The 25253-nt window shown below is 36.1% G+C and overlaps 1 long non-coding RNA gene across 2 annotated transcripts in view; it reads right to left on the bottom strand.

Annotated features, from left to right (window-relative positions):
• The window catches only part of LOC146545724 (uncharacterized), a 112841-nt gene that overhangs the window by 76611 nt on the left and 10977 nt on the right, over positions 1-25253 (bottom strand). The window lies entirely within an intron of this gene.

Raw genomic sequence — 25253 nt, forward strand, 5'->3', positions numbered from 1 at the left:
AAATGGTATCTAATGTGGACCTGTATATGAAGCAAGGATGTGTCCTTGAATTCCTCTGTGTGGAAAAAATGGTACCCACTGACGTTCATTGATGCTTGAAGAATGTTTATGGAGACCAAACAGTGGATGTGAGTAGAGCAAGGTAATGGGTGCTGATTTCCAGACTGAAAGACAAGCTACATTCTGGACAGCCATGTATAAGTGCTGCACACAAACTGACAGAAATACATTGTTAATAATAGTGAGTATGCTGAAAAAGAGAGTTTTGTATCTGAGAATTTTCCCTATCAAATGGCATTATTATACTCTTTATATTTTCCATGGAAATAAATTGGAGACATTACTTTTGGAGCAATCTACATAGAAGCGTTTATTTGTATTTTGGTCATACAATGTTAAAAATACCATAAAATCACAGGAATGCAGTTATAGTCTCTGTAACTGGGATTCAATGGATTTATTTATTTATTTTAAATCTTCCAGTTCTAACTTTTTGTGCCTAGGTATCTGAAGAACAGTTTGTTTTTATAAGGATGTTCAGAAGTATAAAATAATTTTAGTTTGCCGAGTTACTCCAAAGTTTCACTTTGTAGAATTCCTTTGGTTTCATTATTAATAATTCTACAGTTATGATTAGAGCTATAGTAAGTCATGATCAGATACCTGTTGCTATTGTTGGGTGAAACTGGTGAGAGTAGAGCTTCACAGAGTATAGCTCCAAGCAATTGTCCAGACACCTTTTTGCTCAGCAATAATAACCATAAGTAAAATGAAAGTTTCAGTTGCAAATGGTAGCCTCAGGAGCATTGTTAGAAAGTTTGATATTGCATTAAAGATTTTGGATCCATTAGGTGATGAATGGATTACACTGAGTAACTGGAGAAGATTAATTGGTTATTGTTTGTAAATTGCTTTGCAGATAGTAACTCTCATACAAGCTCTCTGTATTATTGTTATTAATGGACTATTTTTATCTATAGTGGATATCTCACGTCACCATTGTTCGTACACATAAAGGGAAACTGTAATACTTCCTTCCAACATTCAGAACTTCAAAAGAAATTACTTTTAGGCCTGAATAGACAGATTAATGTTTATAAAGAATGAAGTGAAATGTGGCTGTAGAGAAAAGAAGGAATACATACAAAAGTATATTTTAAATATTTGAAGAGAGATCTGAGCAGATACTTGGCTAACAGGAAATTTTCAGGGGTGACCTGGCAATTTAGAAAGCATGAAGTCCTTTAAAATCCAACCAGAAGCTTTTGTCAGATCTTCTTAATTCTTAACATCTTTTCCTGACTAATATTTTACAGATATTTACGGATATTATTGCAGTGCCAGTATCTGAAAGATGTGAAGAATTTTTGTTTCAGAAAAAGGAAAGGATTCACAATTATAAAAAAATATTTTTAAACCTTAGTTTTAATTAAAAAAAAAAACAAAAACCTCTTAATATGGCAACTTCTTCACTTATCATATGCAGTATAATATCATCTGCATTATTGAAATTAATTTCTGAAGATCTTGGGTCAGACATTAAAGAGCATTCAGATATTGGAAGGTTCAAGCTGGTACTTACAGAATAAAACAATAAAAAAGGCCATTAGCAAACCTATGTCTAAATATTTTTTCACTTTCAGTATCATGTGCCTACTGTAACACTCCAGGCTACTGTCACTCCTGTAACATTACACAAAGTCCTGTACTCTCTGATAAGTAATTCCTTGGAAAATTCTGATGTAACATGGAATACTTTTGATACATTTTTGTGTAAATGAGTATCATTTTCAAATATGGTAAAACACCACACTGGAAATAAGTATAAAGAACACATAATAGTGTTTAAAAAGTACCTGTAGCTGAGATATAGATATGTTCACTATGTTTGCTTTACCTCCCTTATCTTCATAGCTCAAGTTCTTTTCTATGCTAATATGAGTGTCTTCATGACCATAGTGCCTACAGTTGAACAGCTAAGCATATAGACTAAAGATCAATTTGGCCATCTCATATGAAGAATGTGTAAGAAATAAGGCTTGAAAGAAACCGTGTGACATGGTTTATTTTCTCTTAACTAGCAGAAACAAAACAACTTCACCTAGATTCCCCATTGGTGTTTTCTGAGCATCATTTTGAAGTATTCATTATATACATTTCGATCTCTTTCAAATTCAGACAGCTAGCAAAGCAGCCACATTACATATATAAATCCAAACCATCTCTGGTGATCTAGATGGTTACTGCCATTTCAGCCATGAAATGTACTGAATGTGTGTGCTTAGTCCACACACAATTCTTTAGCAAACCAAACACAGCCTCCTGCTACTCAGATACACTTTCTGAAATGTAGAAGCATAACTTAGTGTCAAAGACTCTGTATACTCCTAACGATGAATCATATGCTTGATCAGATATGTATCGTAGAACTGCATGCTTTATTCTTGAATTGATTTAAAAAAGACAGAAAAACAAACAAAAAAAACAAACAATTGTATATTATGTCTTTCACTTCAGTAATGTTATATATATAAAATATATTTCTGGTACTAAAAAAGTGTTCTAACTTCATTTCTATAAACCAGCAATGCGTGTAAGTTAGATTCTCTGTATTGGATTTTTTAGTTATATAGTCCAGCATTTGGAACAAACCTCAATTATCTGCTGTTGAAAATATTGATGAGATGTTAAACTGCTATGGTGGCAAAATCTGCTCAAGCCTTTTGCAATATTACATACATATCATGACACTCAATATTATAGTGCCATCAGTAACATTCCCATTACATAGTGTGTTCTCTTTATAAATGTGACTTTCAACATTTTTGCTAACTACTGTCAGAAATAATTCATCAGTGAACATCCTTTAGATTATCCTTTGGAAATCCTTTCAGATTACAATAATTTTACATGTATATGTGCATCATATGATAATTATTTCCAGAAAGTTGTTTCAAGGTGTTTTCAGTAGAAATTAATGTATAAGCAAACAAATACATTCCTATTGGAAAACCTTTATGTTTTAAATTGATTGAATGGAATTTCTTATGTAATTAAAATTCCTAAGTTAATGGAAAGACTGTATTAAATCTCTGATGTAAACAACTCCATCCCAAATTTGCTCTCTTCTAAAACTAAGCAAAAAGATCAATTTTTTCAAAGAAGGTAAAGTATATGAAAAACATAAGCATGTACCACTTGAGGATTGAGTACTTAAATGGGTATGAATGATCATGCAGTGCTAAGCAATAAAGAAAAGTGGCTATAGTGTCTGGAAGAGTATTACATTAGAAAACATAGTGTTCTCCATTTCTAGCTCTGCAAAGTCTACATATCATGCTAACATGTAGAACATTGAAAATTAACTTTAATTGATTTGATGACTCATTACTTGCTTTCAAAAAAAGCTCATTGAGAACGTACCATATCAAATTAAAGCATACATACAATGCAGACTTTTGAAAAAGTCCTGAAATGATACTGAAAAAGGAGAATACATTAAATGTATTGAATATACATTTAGCATCAGTGGCATCCACAAAGCTGACAAGAAACACAATACTCAAGGAATATGTATTAGACTATAAAAGAAGTGTGGGATGGCTTTTCTGGAATATTACAAGGATTTCCTAATACCTTCCTTAGGGTACATATAACCATATTTTCCAATAAGTACTGTCTAGAAAGACTTATGCTCTACAGAATGCACCACAAGTGTGAGCAACAAATATTACCTCCATGCTCCTTATCTTGATCCTACATACTGTCTTTCTACAATCCATGAGTAATGATATAAAAGCCACACTCTCACACTTCTTGACTATCTTCAACTCACAATTTTATATCACAGACAGTACTCTGAGAAGCTCTAATCTATCCTCACACTCTTCCTACTTGGCAGCACTGCCCTTGCAGGAAGAGCGTTTTGAGAAAAGTGCCTGTACCTTCTAGGATGCACCATAGTACCCTTTTTTTTAAGAATTATCTTGTAAAAGCATTAGAATGGCCCACATGATATCTAAGTATCTTTCTTTGATTTCAAATGCTAATTTAGAAATTGAAATACTAAAGTTTAGGTTTTTGTAATCTGAATTTTAGATAACTATATGTTTAATTGACTGCAAATCACATCAGTGTTTCTTGGAAACAAATCTTGTTCTGTCATTGTGTTTACCATGTTCTGAGACCATGCACTGCACCAACTCCTTTAAGAGAACAGGGACAGGAGGATACTTATTTTCTGTCTCTATGAAAGTTATGTTTGAGATGACGATGTGATCAACTCTGATAAGAGCAAAGCAACTCTGGAACATAATGAAGTGCAACACTAAGGAGCTTAGAAAACTTCAGAGAAAAGCTGAAATTATCTGATGTACATGACTGTCAGTAGCACGGTTTTGGTTATGAACACATGAGTTTTGCATGTGTTCCAACTGTTACTATTATTTTATTTCTAGCTCACCATATTCAAGCACGTACTAAAAATATGAAAAAAAAACATTGAAAACAGCAAAAATATGTCCTAATAAGGAAATCTTTCTTTCCCCAAGAAAAGATGATTTTTCAACAAAGAACTCAACATTCCTGAGTTCAGAGGCAGATAGTACTTCTGTACATCAGCCCAGAGAATTATGGAAACAGATTAGTGTATTTGAAGGGATGCAAAATCCCAGCTATTGTCAGTACTAACTTCCTGCTCAGTGCAGAGCCCACTAAGCCTTTTGTTTCCACACATTTATGTGAAGAAAACTGAAAAGAAAGCATTAAAAAAAAATGTAATTCATAAATGTGCATCTCAAGCCCGAGCTTGACAAAATAATGAAGATAGTAATGAAAAGACAATTCATCTTGAAAATAATGGTGAATACTTAGACGACTTTTTACATAAGGAACAGAGGGTCTGAATCAGTTTTTCCAAAATAGGCACCTACTTCTAATTAAGATGACTTATGACATCTGAGTTAACACCCTAAAGCTTTGAAATACGACGCAGAACTGAATGCCTCTACAAAAGTAGCTGAAGTAGCTGGAGTCCAACTTTTTTTTTATTTTTTATTTTTTATTTTTTTTTTTAATTTCAAACATTCATGTTCATGTATTTGAGGGGAATTAAATTGAGACCTTAAACTTCAATCCAGCTTCATGCTAACACACTCAGATTCTTATAACTTAATATGATTTATATGTTAAAAAATCTGTTACAGAATCATAGATTCATAGAATTCTTAGAGTTCGATGAGGTCTTCAAAGCTCATCTAGTCCAACTCTCCAACACTCCTGCAATGGACAGGGACATCCACAACTAGACCAAGTTGCCCAGGACCTGATGCAGCCTTGCCTTGAAAGTCTCAGTTATAGACAAATGAATATCTACTGAGCCAGGAAAGGAGTCAAGAAAACTTTTCAATTGATCGGGTTCTAGTAAAATATCTGAGGAAAATATCTTTCCTAGTGCACATCTAGACTTTGACATGTAGACATCTACATTTAGAAGTTATAATTCAAAGCTGAGTACTACTCATCAAGGTGCTTACAGCCCAGAAGGCTAACTGGATCCTGGGCTGCATCAAAAGGAGGAGATCAAAGGTCAGCAGATCTAGGGAGGCCATTCTGCCCCTCTACTCCATTCTGATGAGATCTCACTTGTCATACTGTATCCAGTTCTAGGGCTCCCAACAAAAGAAGGACATTGAGCTGCTGGAGCGAGTCCAGAGCAAAAATGATCAGAGGGCTAGAGCACCTCCCCTATGAGGACAGGCTGAGAGAGCTAGGGCTTATCTAACTAGAGAAGAGTAAGGTCCAGGGGGATCTTATAGTGGCCTTCCAGTATCTGAAGGGAGCCTACAGGAAAGCTGGAGAGGGACTTTTTGTAAGGGCTGTAAGGGAGGGACAGGAAGAGGGGAAATGGTTTTAAACTGGAAGAGGGTAAATTTAAAGTAGATATTAGGAATAAATTCCTTATTGTGAGGGTGGTGAGACACTGGAGCAGGTTTCCCAAAGAGGTTGTGAATGCCCCCTCCCTGGAAGCATTCAAGGCCACGCTGGATGGGGCTTTAAGGAACCTGTTCCAGTGGGAGATGTCCCTGCCTAGAGTAGAGGGGTTAGAACTAGATGATTTTAAAAGTCACTTCCAACCCAAACCATTCTGATTCTATGAAGGCAAAATTGAAAGAAGGACAATAAAGAAATTCCAAAAGAGAAGAAAAAGATTTTCAAGGAAAATTGGAAGTAGGTGAAGAGCTGCACCAATCAATCAATTCAAATCAAATCAATCAGCAGTTAGGGGAAGGAACTCGTGTTTGTATATTTTATCAACAAACAGTCTGTATATTAGTTAAGCTAGTGTCAAAAGGGTAAGTAAGACATACTGACACACAAAGCTCTTGTAGAATGCTTCAAACAAATCATCAGACTGAAATAAGATCAGGAATAAATAAAAAAGAAAACAACAAAAAAAAACCCAGCAACAACAACAAAAAAAGAAAAACAAAAACAAAAAACAAAGGCGTATAACTGATATCAGAATGAACTGAATTCTATTATTGATGAATTTATTAAGATTGACTGGAATATATATGAAGACAAGTGGAAATCAAAATTGTAAATAAGAATGAATAAGTCTAAATGAATGAAACCCTCAGGAAAAAGTGACACTAAAGAAAAAAGTAAGTTGTAAATTTTAAATCCGAGAGGTAAACACCATAGAATAAACCAATGGATAAACAGGCATTAGCTGCTGGTAGCATTCTATCTAAGGACAATAAAATCCCAAATTTGAATCAGAAATGAATTTTTATGCAGTACCATGTGAAGTAAATTACTTGAAAATATTTCATATTATCTAGAAAGCTGAAAACCAGAATAATTTACTTGAAAAATTAAGAGATCAATAATTAAGCATTTCTGAACAGATTAGAAGAAGCAGAATAACAGTATACTATTTTGGCAGGATAGAGAACATTTGTGGATAATAAACTTTGTGTAAAATTATTATTTGAAAATTTAAGTTAACTTGGACTAGGCAGAAGAGATAACAAACAAGCAAATTTCTCACACTTGTGTGAAGTATGCAACTTGTCTTGATTGTAGGCAGTTTGGACTTAGACGAAATTCAACAGAAGCCAACATATTTGACAGATGGCATATATTGTGTGCAGTTCATATATCATTTAATTCTTAGTCAGCATGAAGGAATTACTGGTCTATATTTGTCAGGAAGTGCAGGAGCTAATGAGAAAGTGACAGAGCGTAATGCTTATGAGATTTTTAGTCTATTTTTATCTGGAAAACTAGTGACTGTGTTAATATACAAATGCAATATAATCAAAGAATTAAAAGGTTTTCAGTCAATGTAGTAACCTAACCAATGTGTTTCTAGCGTGCTTATCAACATCAGCAGTGATCTCATTGCAGAAATCCATTTAGGCTTGTTCTGGTTTAACACAGCATGTGGCTAAGCACCATATAGTCATTCACTCCCCCCCTTCGCAGTGGGATGGGGAAGAGAATTGGAAAAAATAAAAAAGCATAACCTGTTGTTTAAGATAAAATTGCATACTAAGTTAGAGAAGAGAACAAGGATAATAGTCATCACCATATGTATATGACTGTATATAACAAGTGATTGCACAAGCAATTGCTCACTATCCCCTGATTGATGCCCAGCTAGCCACCTGAGCAGCAGAAGAGATGAACTCTCACTTCCTTCAAAACTTCTGCATGCTGTCATATGGTATGGAATGTCCCCTTAGCCAGTTTGGGTCAGCTGTTCTAATTCTGTTCCCTCCCAAGTCCTTGGGCCCTTTGCTAAGAGTGGCTTTGGCTTTGTGCAAAACTGCTTAGCAGCAACTATAAACATCAGTGTGTTATCAAATTGTTTTACTCCTAGAACCAAAAACATAGTATCATACTAGAAACTCTGGAGCAAAAAATTCCATCCCAGATGAAACTAATACAAAACTTCAGTAAAAACACTAACATTACCTGTTTGTTTAGTCATCAGTGTTTATTTTTCCAACAGCAAAGGCAAGCATGACCAAAGGTACTTGGGTTTCTCATTGCCGTTGAAAGTGAGACAGTGTCATGGCATCACATAGGAGAGTCTCAGGCTATTATTCTGTGACTCAGCCGTGGATTGCAAGTTCTATTCATCTCTGTTCAAGAACTGCAATAAACTGAAAGGTAAGTATGTCTGGTATCCTTCATCCTTCTACGTCAACAAAAGTTTGCAGATAGTACAGCTAAGATTCAATCTGCTTAAGAGAAGTACTTTGCTACTATCAAAATGCTGGGTGCTTAGGAACCAGTCTCATTAAATTAAACATCAGAATGTTACCAGAAGTCAGAGAAGGGAAATTAAGGCCCCAAGTTCTATCTAATTAAATCAGACGTTAAACTAGAGTACAGAGGATATCCCTCTGGAGGCCTTGGCTTGCACTTGCATTGGCAATTTGGCATAAAATACTGTGACTGTTTGTCAGTAAGTGAGTGTCCTGCTCGTTCCAAATTACTGCACAATGCTTTGATTCAAGGTGTGATTTTGGTTAAATTAACAAGAATATAATGCTTTTGAGGAGAACCAAAATTGAAACTCTGATTTTTGTGCCAAAGACACTTACTTAGTGTCTGCAATAGAAATGAGAATTCAGCACAATAATGACCAAATTCCTTGGTCAGCTTCAAAGTTCATTGATGTTGACAGCTTCAAACCATACTTTGAAGCAAAAGTTTGAGAATTGTGTAAATGCATGATATTCAGCTTTAATTCCTTTGATCTGCTGATCTGCTCTTTCACCAAATGACTTACTAACATAATGACAACCATCTCTTATGAATGTTCATGACTGTGAATTTAAACTGTGACTGGGACTTTGACTTTGCTTGGTAGGTAATCAAAGAAATAAGCACAAGGTGGGCTCCTTAGTCAGGCTTTCATACTACTATTTCTCTCAAATAAATCTGTTTGTTCGATGGTGATATTTTAACTACGAAACATAAGTTAGTTTTAAGGTTCACAGATTCTTAAATACTGGGGAAGATTGTAACCTGATAAAATGTGGAAACAATACATCTCTGGATTCAACAAACTATAAACTACCAAGATTTAGTAAAACAAAATGATGATACTTTGACATTCTATAGAAAGCTATTCATACAAGAATGAAAGGAGACTGAAAATACTGTTTTTCAAAAAGTTTGTGGCACAGTTTTTTAGGTAAGAAGTTTTAATTTTAATTGTTTTTTTTTTGCTTCCTGTTTTATTGTGTTCTAAGGAATCCTTACACTAAAGAAGAAATTAATATCAAATGGATGATTTCTTTGTTTAGCTTTTTGTTACAAATGAGATTGTATATGAAATTTTGAGTAACACTGCTAAATTTCAGAATTTGAACCAAAAGTTGTGTTAGCTTGGAACTCTTCAGTAATAATGGCTACATTTTTTAAATTAACTAAATAATTTATTTATTAAATTTTATTAACTAAATAATTAATTTAATTATTTATTTCCTAATTTTGACACTGGGAAATTGTGGCTGATTTGAAAAGAAATACAAAACATGATAGCCATTGCTAGAAAAACTTGTAAACTAGGTAGATTAGAAATAATCTTGGAAAAGTGAGGTATAATTATCACCACTTTGAAGACATCTTCAAATGATTACAATTACATTTTCAATTTCTAAGTCAGTATGCATTTGTTAAATTTGTTGTTCTTCTAAATAAAAAATTCTCTTTCCAGAGTTACTGGAGTGGAGATAACCTGCTCTCTCAATACTACACTTTTTACTAAACATATAATTCAAGTTTTCTACACAAAGAAGTAGACATTAAGGGCAAGATTAGTACCTCAATGCAGGAATCTCTCTCATGTAAGTCTTTTCTTTCAAAATCTATAAAGTTTGAGGAAGTCAAGGAGATTTGAGTCGTCCGTTACAATCAATGGAAATCTAATCAGTATGGTCAAGAGCGCATGAATCAGTTGATAGTACACCAGTATTTAGTGCCTTTTGGGATAGCCTGGAAAATGTTGCTGAATTTTGGCTTCCATTTCTGGTGGACACAGATTTCCTGCAAGTACTGTATCATATTCTCCATTCTAGGATACATCTTTCATATGCTACAGATGTTGTTGTGCAGGGTGAATCAAGACCGCTACAAAGCTATTCAGCTGACCAAAATTGTTAAGGGGGAATGACTCGCAAGTTGAGTAAACAGAGATGGTTTGTGCCTTTTAAGATACCGTATGAAATCCAGACTGGTTGTGTTGGCAGGAATAACACATGGTGATAATCACACCTTTCCAAAATAAAAAGAGTAGCAGAAGGCCTGACAGAAGAGTTTAGAGACTCTCAAATGGCACCAGAAATGTATGCTTAGGTAACTCAACCATTTTCTCCCTGTTTACTCTAATGGGAATTCGGTCATCTTAGCTCCAGCATTTGTCCAGATAACTCCTACAATTTCCTCTATAGAAAAAGTGGAGAAAAAACGAACTAGATATTGCAGATCCTCAGAATGCCTTTTTTGTGCCTCTTAAGGTCTCTCTTAATCAAAACTTAGTCAATTTTAAAGTGAAATGTGTGACTTATCTGCTTTCAGAACAGAACGTGTTGTTTAATGTGAAATATTTTTGAGGGGGAGAGTATGAAAACTATCTTCAACTATTTTTGAGCTCCAGAGTTTTGCAAGGGTTTGTTCATAAGTATCACAGAATCACAGAATCACAGAATGGCCAGGGTTGGAAGGGACCTCAAGAATCATGCATCTCCAACCCCTGCCATAGACAGGGCCACCAACCTCCCCATTTAATAATAGATCAGGCTGCCCAGGGCCCCATCCAACCTATCCTTGAACACCTGTAGGGATGGGGCATCCACAATCTCTCTGGACAGCCTGTTCCATCACGTCACCACTCTCTCTGTAAAGAACTTCCCCCTGACATCCAACCACAATCTTCCTTCCCTCATCTTAAAAGCATTTCTCCTTGTCCTGCAGTTACCTACTCTTTAAAAGAGTTGATTACCCTCATGTTTGTAAGCTCCCTTTAGGTACTGTAAGGCTGCAATGAGGTCAGCCTGCAGCCTTCTTTTCTCTTGAACAAGCCCAACTCCATCAGCCTGTCTTTATAGGAGAGGTGCTCCAGTCCTCTGATCGTCTTTGTGGCTCTCCTCTGGACTCTCTCCAACAGCACTCTGTCCTTCTTGTACTGGGGGCTCCAGACCTGGACATAGTACTCCAGATGGGGCCTCACAAGAGCACAAAAGAGGGGGTCAATCACCTCCCTGTCCGTGCTGGCCACCCCTCTTCTGATGGATCCTGGGATACCGTTTGCTTTCTGAGCTGCAAGAGCACACTGCTGGCTCATGTTAAGCTTCTCCTCTATCAAGACCCCAAGGTCCTTCTGTGCAGGGCTGCTCTCAAGGACCACTCCTTCCAGTCTTCTTCTGGCCCAAGTGCAAAACTCTGCACTTTGCTGTGTTGAACCTCATTAGGTTCACCCGGACCCACCTTTCAAGCCTGTTGAGGTCCCTCTGAATGGCATCCCTTCCTTCCACTGTGTCAACCGCACCACTCAGTTTGGTGTTGTCAGCAAACTTGCTGAGGGTGCATCGATTCCATCATTGATGTCATTGATAAAGATGTTAAAGAGCACTGGTCCCAAGACCAACCCTTGGGGAACACCACCCGTTACCAGCCTCCACCTGGACATCAAACCATTGATAACCATCCTCTGTCTGCAGCCTTTCAACCAGTTTCTTATCCATCAAGTCGTCCACTCATCAAAGCCACATCCCTCCAATTTGGAGATAAGGATGTGGTGGGGGGGCCATGTCAAAGGCCTTGCTCAAGTCCAGATAAATGACATCAGTCACCTTTCCCTTGTCCACCAATGCCGTCACTCCATCATAGAAGGCCACTTTTATTGGTCAAGCATGACCTTCCTTTGGTGAAGCCGTGCTGGCTGTCTTGGATTGCATGCTCATTCTTCATGTGATCAAGCATGTTGTCCATGATGATCCGTTCCATGATCTTCCCTGGTACAGAGGTGAGGCTCACCGGCCTGTAGTTTCCCTGGTCCTTCTAGCTCCCTTTCTTGTGAATGGGAGTGATGTGACCCTTCCTCCAGTCATCTGGGACCTCACCTGACAGCCACGCCTTTTCAAATATGATGGAGAACAGCTCTGCAACCACCTCAGCCAGTTCCTTCAGAACCCAGGGATGCATGCCATCCAGCCCCATAGAGTTGTACACATTCAATCTCATGAGGCGGTATCAGACTTGCTCAGACTTACAGTGGAGGAGGGGATTTACCACCCCGGTTTCCTCCTAGAGGTTTAGGGATGCAGGGCTCAGGGACGTGAGAAATACTAGAATCCTTGCCACCAGTGAAGACCAAGGCAAAGAACTCATTCAGTACCTCAGCCTTCTCTTCATCTGTTGAAGCCAGTTCTCCTTTTACAATTACCAAAGGAGGTGCACACACTTTGGCCTGTCTCTGCTGTCCAATGTACCTGTAGAATGTCTTCCTATTGTTTTTCACATCCCTCTCCAAGTTCAGTTCTGCCTGCGACTTGGCTTTCCTGATCCCACATCTGCAAGTTCAGATGGCATTCCTGTATTCTTCCCAGGTGACACACCCTTGTTTCCAGAGCTTGTACGCACCTTTATTTGCCCTCAGTTTGCCCAGTAGGTCCTTGCTGAGCTATGCTGGTTTCCTACCTTTCTTATTGCTTTCTTATTCAGAGGGATGGAGAGCTCTTGTGCTCTCAGGAAGGCATCCTTGAAGAGTAGCCAGCTCTCCTCAACATCTTTGTTTTTAAAGACAGCATCCCAGATTATAGTATTATAGCAATTTCAAAAAATGTAAATATTATTAGGAAAGTCTGGAATACTGATGACATAAAATTGCAGCTGTGCAATACTGGCTTTTAAAAGTAGTAGTTCAGAAAAAAAAAAAAAAATAAACCGTCTTTGATCATTGCAGCTAGAAGCAGGACAAACCAGCTAGTTCAGTCTCTGGTCTTTTTTAATCTTCTGTTGTTAGAGCAATGGAAGCATTTAACTATGCAGTTACATAATCTTGTGAAATTTAACATGGACATTTTTGCATTAAATTCTTTTCCTTTTGCAAGAACAAAAATGAGAAGAGAAAAAGAAATAAAAGAAAAAGGCCCCAAATAAATGAAACTCAATTTCACGGCACATTATCTCTCTCAATTCTTTCCTCTCAGCTTTCATTTTCATTAAAATCACAGACAACCATAAATTAATAATTACTTCAGGTTGACTAAATGCAGGCCACACTATTTAGCTCTCGTTTTCCTACATTGGCCCTTCTTGTTCATGCTGGAAAAATGTTAATTTAGATAATGTGGCTTGCCCCTTGTCATATAATTCTGTTTTGCAGTTTCACTGATCTATAATGGTCTGTACTTATTAGGTAGTATTAACTTTATCTTTTGTTCAATCAAGCTTCACAGTTTCCTCCAACATGATAACTATTGTGAAACATCAGATGAAATGTTCTATTATCTCTATTCTGTTATATTTTGTTTCATCTCTATGTCAAAACCACATTCAGAGACATTTGTAATTTCTTATAGTAATAAATTTATTGATTATTAGCCCAAGCAGTATGTGAGACTTTTTTTTCTGGAACTACAGAATATATATCTCAACTTTACTAATTTACAGCTTACATATATTTCAGGTGAGATGTTTTATCAACCTACTTTTCAGCTAAGAATGGATTAATAGGTTTAAATAAAATAAATCTTGATTTGATCCGGTTTGAACCCAATTCGTTTCTTGAAATAATTTAGTGTAGTTCGGATATCTGTTTCTCTGTCTGTCTGTCTCACTATATCCTTTGGCAGAATATTCTAGCAGCAAATGCAAGAAAATGCAAGAATTGAGGCATACAACAGTATTTATATCTAAATCTTCATTTACTTGTCATTACTGTCATTTTGATCAATCCATTTAACTTCTCAATGTCTCAATTTACCCCATTTTTAGAACAGATTCAATACTTATTGGACACATGTTTATTAAGAGTTTTTCAAGGGAAAACTCTGTATATGCTGTGCTCCAAAACTTCTTACTTCAGAACGTATACACATTTAGACAGTTTTTTTTTTTTAATTTAAAAAGCAAAGAAAACAAAATCAACAAGGAGCAAATGAAGAGAGAAAAGCAGCCGAAATTGAACTTCTAATTCCTTCTGTCAGTATGGCATAACCAGTAAGATTTATCCATAAATGGATAGCTCTTGAAAACTTCTAAACACTTAGATAATTAAGGTTATGTTTTCATGTGTTACAATGGCAGTTTGTGCTCTGTCGTCATAATTGACAATGGTAGACAGCTCTTCAATTTTATTAGGAACACTTCCACATATTGTTAGCAGAATAATTGAGAACAACTAGAATCTCTTTCTCTTAGATTCAAGGTGATTTTTTTTTCTACAATAAATTGTGTAAAATAATTTAATGAATATTAGTTGTTATCCTGTATAACAGGGTCTTTCTTGACACATAGACAGTTTTGGCACCCACTTATATCTAAACTAAGTAAAATCTTGCAGCAGCTATAACTGGCAATTAAGGGTAGGCAAATATGATTGCAGAATTCTTATGGATTATGGACTTCTAATGAGTGGACATAGAATGTAGTGTGATCATAAAAAATGTTTCAGGATGTTCACTTTTATATTCACTCAAAAATATCCTTTTAAATCAAGACGTGATTTTACATAAAGTAGCACTAAATACTATTAGAAACTATTTGAAAGTGATATGCAGCTTTTTTTCAAGTGTCCAAGTTCTAATTCCCATTGCACATGTTCTATAATAAAATATAGGTCCTCACAATTTGAAATAAATGCACTTTTCAAAGTGAATGGCATATTTTCTTTCACCCTTGAAAATTGTTTATATAAACATTCTGGTAACAGGCTATTGACATATGGCCTAAGCTAATTCCTTGGCTTTTTTGTTTGTTTGTTTTTAGAGAAATAACCAAAATTAATTGGTCAAAATAAGAAGAAATACTGGCCGGCAGAATTGTTTTAGTTATGTAAAAAATATTTTATATCTCTCCAAACATTGCTAACAGATTTATATCTGTTATAATCTGCAGTAAACTAACAGCAAATCCATCTTTATGTTTGATTCTTTCAAAGTTGAAAGCAGGGCCATGGTGTATGATTAGTGCTTTCCTTAAATTAAAAGATGTATAACAGCTTCCACAATAGTATGTATAGATGAACCACAGTAATTTATATCATTTGGGTGATCTAGCACAACAAAAATAAATCCATTTTGCAGGCTTCATTTTTTCTATCTCTAGGTATGTACCCAAAAGAGAAGAAAAGTGATCTAGGTTGCAGAACAGTATGTGAGAAAGCAAGATTTGGCAGCTTAAATCTTTTGTGCTGGTAATCATTGTGTTAGTACCATTGGAAAGCCAGTTTCTCTCTGAAGTCCCTTATAGTTATGTCATCTTCAAAACAGAAAGATGAACTGACTTGCCAAATGACAAGTAGATCGATATCCTTTCTACAGCCTACAACGCAGCATATCAACATCAAAAGTAGGATTATTCTTTGGAAAACATAGAATTGTACAGCATAAATGTCTACATTTCTGCTTGTCATTTAGATTCACCATATAGTCAATGGAGAGGAAAAAGCACTTCATATCATTCATCTTGTCCTAACGCAGCTATTAAATGTAAGCCAGAGGAATTGCACATTAGTTGTGCCTGTTTCTGAACACTGCCACTTAATTAAATTTAGAGAAGTAGCTCATATATAGATGTTTACATCATAAACACCTGAACTGCATTGAAAATGTCCCTAAAATCCTTGCCTCATATACCCCTAGACTACTACTTAATTAGAATTCCTTTACAAGCTTTCCTGATTTCAACAAGGCTTGCCTTAGGAGAGGGAAAGGTAGAATAATTGAGTGACCTCTTGCCCATGCAATATTTGGAATATAATAACCATTATTCCTGAAAAAAAAAAAAAATCTTATGAACGTTTTCAGGCATAGCAGCAAAGCAAAGATTGTCTAGAAAATACTGTACAGTCATTTTATGGATGATAAGACAAATTAATTTGTCACAAAATTTAGAATTTCAAAAATACTTTCAGGGAAAATATTTTAATTAGCATTTCTTTAAATAAAAAGAGGAGACCATATTCCTTTTCCATAATAGTTCTTTTGTTCATCTCCACTCCAAACATTGCAGCTCTGTGTTAATGCAGGCCAATTTGAAAAATGGAACTGACTAGTTTCCATTTGACTGAAATGAGAACAAGGTCTAGCCTTAGGCAATAGGAGCATAACTAGCCAAAAACAAATGCCAATTTTAAATTTCTTGAAGTGATTATTTGCTGTTAAAAAGTCAGTATTTCCCAACACATATAAGACAGTAATAGAATCTGAGTTCACAAATGACCTTATGCTTACAAAGGAAATAGCTGTAATATATCAACCATTCCAGTGATCACTGGAAATTAGTCTCTATCAAATCTTCTGTGAATTAAAATAGTATAAATTAGTGTAGCACTACTTTAAATTGGAGTAGTACCATAAACTTCAAGAAACCTATATTATTCAGATCAAAAGATATATGATTTACTAATTGTACAGTGATGGATCTGACTCATCAGATTTTCAGTTTGAATGATGAGTCTCTTTATGAGTATTCCTTTTCACATCGCTCTAGTGTAACAGCAATATAATAACAGTGAGGGAATGGCTGAGAAGGGGTGAGAAGAGGGGAAAAAAAGGGAAGGGAAGAGGAAAATGCAAATTTTAGGTGCCAGCAAACAGTAGCCACTGAATGAAGCCATCTAAAGTGACTCCATCATAAATACATCAGTTTGTATCATAGATGTGACTGAGTTTGTAGAGAAAACCTGATTATTACAGACACTGAGCAGTTTGTCTTTCAATGAGCAGGAGAGAGATAAAATGTTTTTTTAACTAAAATTTCAATTTAACAACTGAACACAATGAAGATTCATGTAGAAAGCAAGAACACAATGAAGATGAATTATCTACAGAAAATAATCAACCCATGAAGCTCTGTTTGTTCTTGGTGCACAGGATGACCCAACAAATATGTTTCCAATTAATAGTTAAAGAAATAACACTGCAGATCTGAAGAATATTTTATTTTAGCATCAGGAAATACAACCGTTTTATGAACTGTGACTCTATCATAACACTCACATGAACTCCTGATCAACTGTTAAACCACTGAATTACAGGAGAAATATTTCCCCCAGTACTGTGAAATGAACACCGGGCTTACAGCAAGTAACCAACCACAGCCCAGAATTTTTCCATTTTCTTCTGTATATCTGAGATAATGACTCTACAGTGATTCCTGTTCTATGTAGACTTGAGACTAAACTGAGCACTATCAGTTTCATTAATGATTTACCAACTTGCTTTCCAATTATTTGTTCTAGCAGGTTTGGTCCACTAGTGAATATATCTTTGACTTGTAGTTGCAGCTTCTTTTTTATGTATAGGATGTAATTCTTGGCTTTACAGCTTTTAAAACCATCAGTTTCAAACTTAATGCCTTATGTTTATTGTATAACTAGTGAACAGTTACATCACAGTACATTTATATGGTTGATTAACTGGCTGCTCTGTGTCCATCATGACACACTCTAACTTCCCCTTCTCAATAGGACAGAGGGAAAAAATGCAATGAAAAACTCATGGTTCAAGATAACCATGAGAGAGATTGCTTAACAAATACCACAGGAAAAGTAGACTTAACTTGGAAAATATTTAATTTCAATTAATAACAGATTAGGACTGTAAGAAATAAAAGCAAAACTCCCTCTCCTCCCAGATTCAGCTTCACACATGACACTTTGACCTTCTTCCTCTGAGTAGCACAAAGGGGTGGGAGTTGGGAGTTACGCTCAGTTTATGGCATTCATCTCTGCTGCTGTTACTTCCTTACACTCTTCCTATGCTCTAGAGTGTAGATCCTCCCACAGAATAGTCATTCACGAACTGCATTCATGGATCCTCTCCACTGGTTGCAGTCCTTCAAGAACTGCTCCAACATGAGTCTGTACCGCAGGGTTCAATCTTTCAGGTACAGACTGCTCTGGCATAGGTTGCCCATGGGACCTCACCACCTGTCTGCTTCTGTATGTGCTCTGCATGGTCTGCAACTTGAGACCATATCCACCTGGTGTTAAGTGCGGTCCTCCATAGGCAGTAGTGTGGATGTCTGCTCTGATGTAGTACAACAAGGGCTGCAGAGGGCTTCTCCATAGGCTGCACAGGAATTTCTGCTCCAGTGCCTTGAGCGTTTCTTCCCCTCCATCACTGACCTTGGTGTGTACAGAGTTGTTTCTCTTCTATCTTACGCCTCCCATTCAGAGCTGCTGCACAGCATATTTTTCCCTTTCTGTGCTTTGACAAAGGAGCTACCAGTCACACTTATGGGCTCAGCTTTGGCCAGCAGTAAATCCAGATGCCAACGGCTTTGTCTGACAAGGGACAACCATGGTCTCTTCTCAGAGAAGCTGCCCCTGCATTCTCCACCCTCAATATCAAAAACTTGCAACATGAATTTGATGCCATTTCAGATAGTCAAGAATCCAACAAGTGAAGAACCACAGAAATACTATAAGCGAGATCATGATACAAATCACAAACAAGATTTTCCTGTTATTATACATAGAAATACACATATTTATTTAGAAGGTACTGTTTACATGATTTAAACATGAAAGAGGATTATGAACAAACCATTTTTTGTAGGTAACTCTATCAAATCCTTGAACTGTAGTAAAAGCTGATCATTACATCATTGATATCCTAATAATTCTACTGTATGTATATTTATTTTTTTTGTAGATACATATATTAAATATATAGTTAGATAATTAGAAAATATATCCAACTAACAAAGGTCATATAGTTTTATAGTTAGTTAACTACATATAGAATCATAGTCATAGAATCTTTTGTGATGGAAGAAACTTTCGATTCACCTAGTTCCCATCCCCCTATCATGGGCAAAGACAATTTCCACTAGTCCAGTTTAGTCAAAGCCCGATCACTGAACATTTCCAGGGATGAGATATCCGCAGCTTCACCAGGAAACCTGTTCCTCTGCCTCAGTACAATCATAGTGAAGAATTTCTTCCTAAAACCTAATCTACATTTACTGTCTTTGAGTTTAAAACCATGTGTATTGCTACAGTCCCTGATCGCTATCCATTTTTATTATGGCTTTTCAAATAAACAAATAATAAAAAGAAACCAATGAAACAGGCTAATTATATTTAGGCTGCAATCCAGAGAAAAATGCTGAGTATGTTCTTTTTAATTTTAAGATAATGGTTTGATTTTTTTTTTTTTTAAATGTGTTTCTAGCTACTGTATTACACTGTGAATTGATAGTGTCCTACAGAGTTTCCTGGCTCATTTTGAATATATCCACAATGTAATGATACATGCAGGAAAGTAATCCTGGGATTGAGATTTAGTATCGAAGAAATTGCAACTGTGCAGAAATAAGCAGTTTATTTATTTATTTTATTTCACCCTTATTTTATTTCATTTTACTTTTATCATATAGAAAGATCTGGTTCTGAAAAAAAATAGAAAACATGAAGTGATCTTGCATTTCTTCATGTATGCTTTAATATTGCAGTTACATGCTTCAATTCTTTACATATCTATATAAGACAACATTCATTCTTTGAAGATTTCTGCTTCTTTGGGAAAAATACCATGAATTATAATACACCCATTAATGTAAAGATGAAACTTACAATGTAGTGGTTCAATTTCCTGAATATTTACAAAACTATAAATGTTCATATAATGAGATGTAGTATGATTGTTTTTCAGAATCCTGGTATCAGCTTGCTGGACAATCATACATTCAAGATTTGAGAATTTTTTTACTGGGAATTAGTATTTTGTTAACTTTGAAAAAAAAAAAAAAAGATTTTCTTACCAACTTGTTACTCTTTGTATTATACCTCCACTGACCCATCTAATTATGAAGGTGTGGGAGAAAATACCTTTCAATGTAACAGTGATTGTACCTTAGAAATGCTGGCCAAGAATATTCCCTTTGATTTCAGTTCTTGGGGGTAATAGTGACACATTATTTTTCTAATAACTTGTGCTTTAAAGTAATGGAAGGTGAAGACTAAACGTTTCTTCTATCAAAATGTCAAATCCCACCTATACAGCTAAAGGTCTGATTTTCTGGTCACATAAATACTTGAATCAGGTACACATGTGAAAATAAAAGTCAGACAGTTATCTACTTAAGAGAAGAATGTACTTAAACAGAGCTAATTGTGACCAGAACAGTGAACAGCATTCTCTTAGTGCTGAATAGTTAAAACAATTTTAAATAAAAATTATATAACTTTTTGTACTGCAGAAAGCTAGATACACTTTGGAAGGAAATGATCTATTTTTCACCCACCTCTCCAATTTTACTTTTCTAATATAAAAGGAAAAAATAGTAAGTAGTGCAGGAAAAAAAAAAAGCTAAATTCTCACAGAATGGATCTTTGACTGTTGTCACCTTCTGCCAGTCACAAAGGCAGCAACAAACATTTTCAAAGCACTGAGACCCACAAATATACATAGCACTCCAACTACACTTCTGAGTTGTTCATACATGCACTATTTTTACATCAATGCCCACTTTTTGCATAGATTAGAGGCTTTGAGATCTGATCTAAGAGTCCCCTTTAACACTTCAAGTTTGAAGTAGAGAGTCTAGACTTTTCTGTAGCTGGAAAAAAAACTAAAAAGAAAAAGGAAGATCCTCTCATGTCTTCTATTGCATCAATCATTACTCTTCTTTACTAGCTATTCCCTTCAGAATACTTTGAAACGAGATCTGTCTTTGGTTTGTCCTACCTGCCACAGTTCAAACACCTTTCTAAAGAGTGGCAATAAAAAGCTCTAAGTGCAAGTCTGGCAGAACAAGGAGTCGTTAGACCCCTTAGATACTGTGAAGGTGGTGATTACATAAGAACCTATATAGATAGATGAAAGGTTTGGAAAAACATAGTGTGATAGTGGAACTGTAGGAATTTATCCCCTGCATGCAAATATCTTTAAATTTAGAAATCTTGCATATGTGAAGGACTCAAAGATGAACAGCAGTCAGGTAGTCAAAATTTGTCAGTGGACAAGGTATTGGATTTTTATACATAAATCAAACACAGATCTAAACATGATTTGCAGATGTATGTATTTAAAATGCATGCAGAACTAATGATTTCTATGCACTCAGAGATGCTATCATGTTGCTTATCATACATTTAAACAAAACTATACATAATAAACATTCATCTCATCATTATTCAAAAGTTTAGATAGCAAATGACATTACCATGACTTAAAAATAGTAAGTAAAAGTGTATAGGATTTTGTAACGTGTAATGGTACTGAATGTTTTAAAAAAACTTCTTATATTCAGACCTTTTATTTATACTCCACCTGAAGAATTCCTAGAAAATCAGATGGGTCCTCTTAGAGGGAGGTACAGTTATTTTTTTTTTTCCCTTTTTTTCTGTAATACTGTTAGCTTCAGACTGTCTTATCAAGTTCAGCCCCAATTAAGCAAAGATCTTCAAAGTGAATTAGGTCTTGTATCCTGATTTCCATGGATCCTCATTGGAGGAAGCGGAGTTTCCATGACTCAACATGTTGCTGCCCCCTCTTGTCAATTTTTATATTTTGGGGAGCTCAAACAATTCACTAGTGTTGTAGGGGTGGACAGATGACTGATCTTTTTGTAAGCACTGTACCTTCATTGTATCACTGCTTCAGTGAAATTACCTTATTAGCTTTATTTCACAGAAAAGATCTGTAATCTAGAAATACGTTTTTAAACCAATAGTTAAAAGCCCCACAAGCTACTATCAGGAAAGTTTGCCTGCAAAATCTTTCTTGTGATATATAAGAATTTTCTTGGATATATATGTTTTCCATCTACCCTACCCCCGTTGCCTTCAGCTGCTGCTTTTTAAACATCATTCTTCTTCTCAATTTTATATCCAAGTAATTCAAATTTCTCACTCCCTATCCTGTCCTCGATATCCTGTCTCTTGGATTTAGAAATGTGCTCAAATGAAACGCAACAAAGACTGTAGAATCTGTAAACATAATATTAAATTTCTTATTCGTTATACACTGAAGTGGGTTTTCCTTACAACTTTTTTTTATGTTTATATGTCAACTGCTGTTGAGGCCTTTTATTACTCTAAATCCATCAAGTTGAAGGTCATAGTTTTATAGACCATTGATGTCACTGCATTTTGCATTTGGTTTCATGTTTGCTTGAAGATATAGTGAAGTCAAAATGGCTTTTGGTTTCCTTGGGGAGCTCCATGCTATTATGACCACGACCAGTCAAATGAAGATCCACATGACATTTTCTTGCAAATAATTTAATCTGCAAGATACTGATGTGGGCTGTTTCATTCGTATATAATGTGCTTCTTATTTTCATTTACTTTCATTTGTTGTGACAAATAAAAAGTTAGTTAATTCAAAAGGAAGTTAGTGTATGTAGTTAGACCTCAGAGAAAAGTATTTTCTTTGCAATCTAAATTAATTTCCAAATTGGAGATTTTTTTTTTTCAGAACAATACTGTGATTTGCTGTGTAAAGACATGTGTAAAGACATGTGTAAAGTAGTGTATTACTTCTGTTCTTATATGTTACTTCACGTTTTAATTCTGAAAAAAAAAGGATTATTCCAGAGCATAACATTATAGAGAAAAATCTCTCAAATCCAAGTCATATTCTGGTTGTTATTGTTCATAACTATCAGGATAGAAAGAGAAATCAGTACTTTAAACAATACTTTGTTTCTTGCTTTAAATGTAAAACTGTGCAAAATGAAATATTGAAAAACAAATAGTTCAAATTGGAATAACTTCAGTTCATACTAGGATGTATCTGGAGTTAGACATGAGTTTGAGGAAATTTTTTTAGGTACAAAAATTTTCTGTCACAATCTATGGTAGGAGAAATGGTAAAAAAAAAATCATCACTGTTGGGAATTAATTGATAGAGGCACCTGATCTTCTTGGACTATTCTGATCTCTTAAAACTTAGGAAACTAATTAGATTAATGTTATCCTTTTTGGGGATACTTCTAAGGTCTGCATAACTAAAACTCATGAAGACTGTATCAGCAGTTTCCAGATTTTCCTCTGTTTCAGACTGACAATTTTGTTTAACGCTGAATATTAGCATAACTGCATCAAACAGTATTTCAGCCAAGTATTCTTTTTTTTTTCTTCACTCAGAATAGGCAGAAGGAATCATAACACCGTTATTTAGGAATTACTTCTCTATATATTGCCCCAGCATTGCAGAACTAAAAGCTTGTCACTAGAATTTGCATTAGAAATGTGTGGCCAGCAGGAGCAGAGAGGTAATCATCCCTATGTACTCAGCACTGGTGAGGCTGCACCTTGAGTACTGTGTTCAGTTTTGGGCCCCTCACTACAAAAAAGACATTGAGGCCCTGGAACATGTGCAGAGGACAACAAAACTTGTGAGGGGTCTGAAGCACAGATCTTATGAGAAGCGGCTGAGGGACCTGGGATTGTTTATTCTGGAGAAGAGGAGGCTCAGAGGAGACCTTATTGCACTCTACAACTTCCTGAAAGGATGTCTGTGATGAGAAGGGGTTTGGCCTCTTCTCCCAAGCAACAAACAGGGCCCGTGGAAATGGCCACAAGTTGTATCATAGGAGATTTAGGTTAGACATAAGGAAGAACTTTTTCCTTCAGAGAGTGGTCAAACACTGGAATAGCCTGCGCAGGGAGGTGGTGGAGTTGCCATCCCTGGCAGTGTTCAAGAGGCATCTGGATGAGGAGCTATGAGATATGGTTTAGTGGCTTGTGGTAGCAATGCTAATGGGAGGACAGTTGGATGCGATGATCTTGTAAGTCGTTTCCAACCTTGCAATTCTATGATTCTATGATTCTAAGTGAAGAACCATACAATGTACTTCCAATAAGAACTAGAAAGTTAAAAACCAATGTTCTATTCAGCTGAAGGCTGAGTTTCTCTTTAGATAAGATAAAAAGCTGAAGATTCCTGTTTGTTTTCTTTTCCTGCAATATATTTTTTTTCTTTTCAGCTTAAAGATGAAATCATAGAATCATAGAATTGCTCAGGTTGGAAAAGACCTTAAAGACCATTGAGTCTAACCACAACCTAACCAAAGTACCCTGACAATTCTCTGCTAAATCTGAGCACCACATCCAAATGGTTTTTGAACACATCCAGGGATGGTGACTCAATCACCTTCCTGTGGAACCTATTCCAGTGCTTCACAACCCCTTCTGTAAATGAGTGTTTCCTGATATCCAGCCTAAACTTACCCTGATGCAACTTGAGGCCGTTTCCCCTCATCCTGTCACCTGTCACCAGTGAGAAGAGACCAACCCCGCTCTCGCTGTAAGCACCTTTCAGATATTGGAAGAGAGCAATGAGGTCTCCCCTCAGCCTCCTTTTCCCCAGGCTAAACAGCCCCAGCTCCTTCAGTTGCTCCTCATAGGGCATATTCTCCAAGCCCTTCACAAGCCTTCTTGCCCTTCTTTGGAGCTGCTCCAGCACCTCAATGTCCTTTCTGTACTGAGGTGCCCAAAAGTGAACACAGTACTCAAGGTGAGACCTCACCAATGCCGAGTACTGGGGCGGGATTGCTTCCCTAGTCCTGCTCACCACACCATTCCTGATACAAGTGAGGATGCCACTGGCCTTCTTGGCCACCTGGGCACACTGCTGGCTCATAGTCAGCCAACCATCCATCATTACACCAAAGTCCCTTTCTGTCAGGCAGCTTCTCAGCCACTCCTCCCCAAGCCCGTAGGGTTGCCTACGGTTGTTGTGACCAAAATGCAGGACCCAACACTTGGCCCTATTGAAACTCATACAGTTAACCTTGGCCCACTGATCCAGTTTATCCAGGAAATAGATATGCTGGAGTGTTCAGTCTGTTATCCTCTGTACTGTATTGCAGAAAGGTAAGTACTAAGACTTTACGCATATTTACTTAAGCTTTGAACTCCATGTTTTACCTGTCTATATGCATAAATACACAGAATTCATAAACAACAAGTTATCTGAAATTCAAATTTGATATGTCAATGTCGATATTTTTAGCAAAACTACAGTACGTGTATTCTGTTCATTTCTGCA

This window comes from Meleagris gallopavo, chromosome 1, assembly GCF_905368555.1.
Source record: "Meleagris gallopavo chromosome 1, MGAL_WU_HG_1.1, whole genome shotgun sequence".
In the NCBI taxonomy this organism is placed as follows: Eukaryota; Metazoa; Chordata; class Aves; order Galliformes; family Phasianidae; genus Meleagris; species Meleagris gallopavo.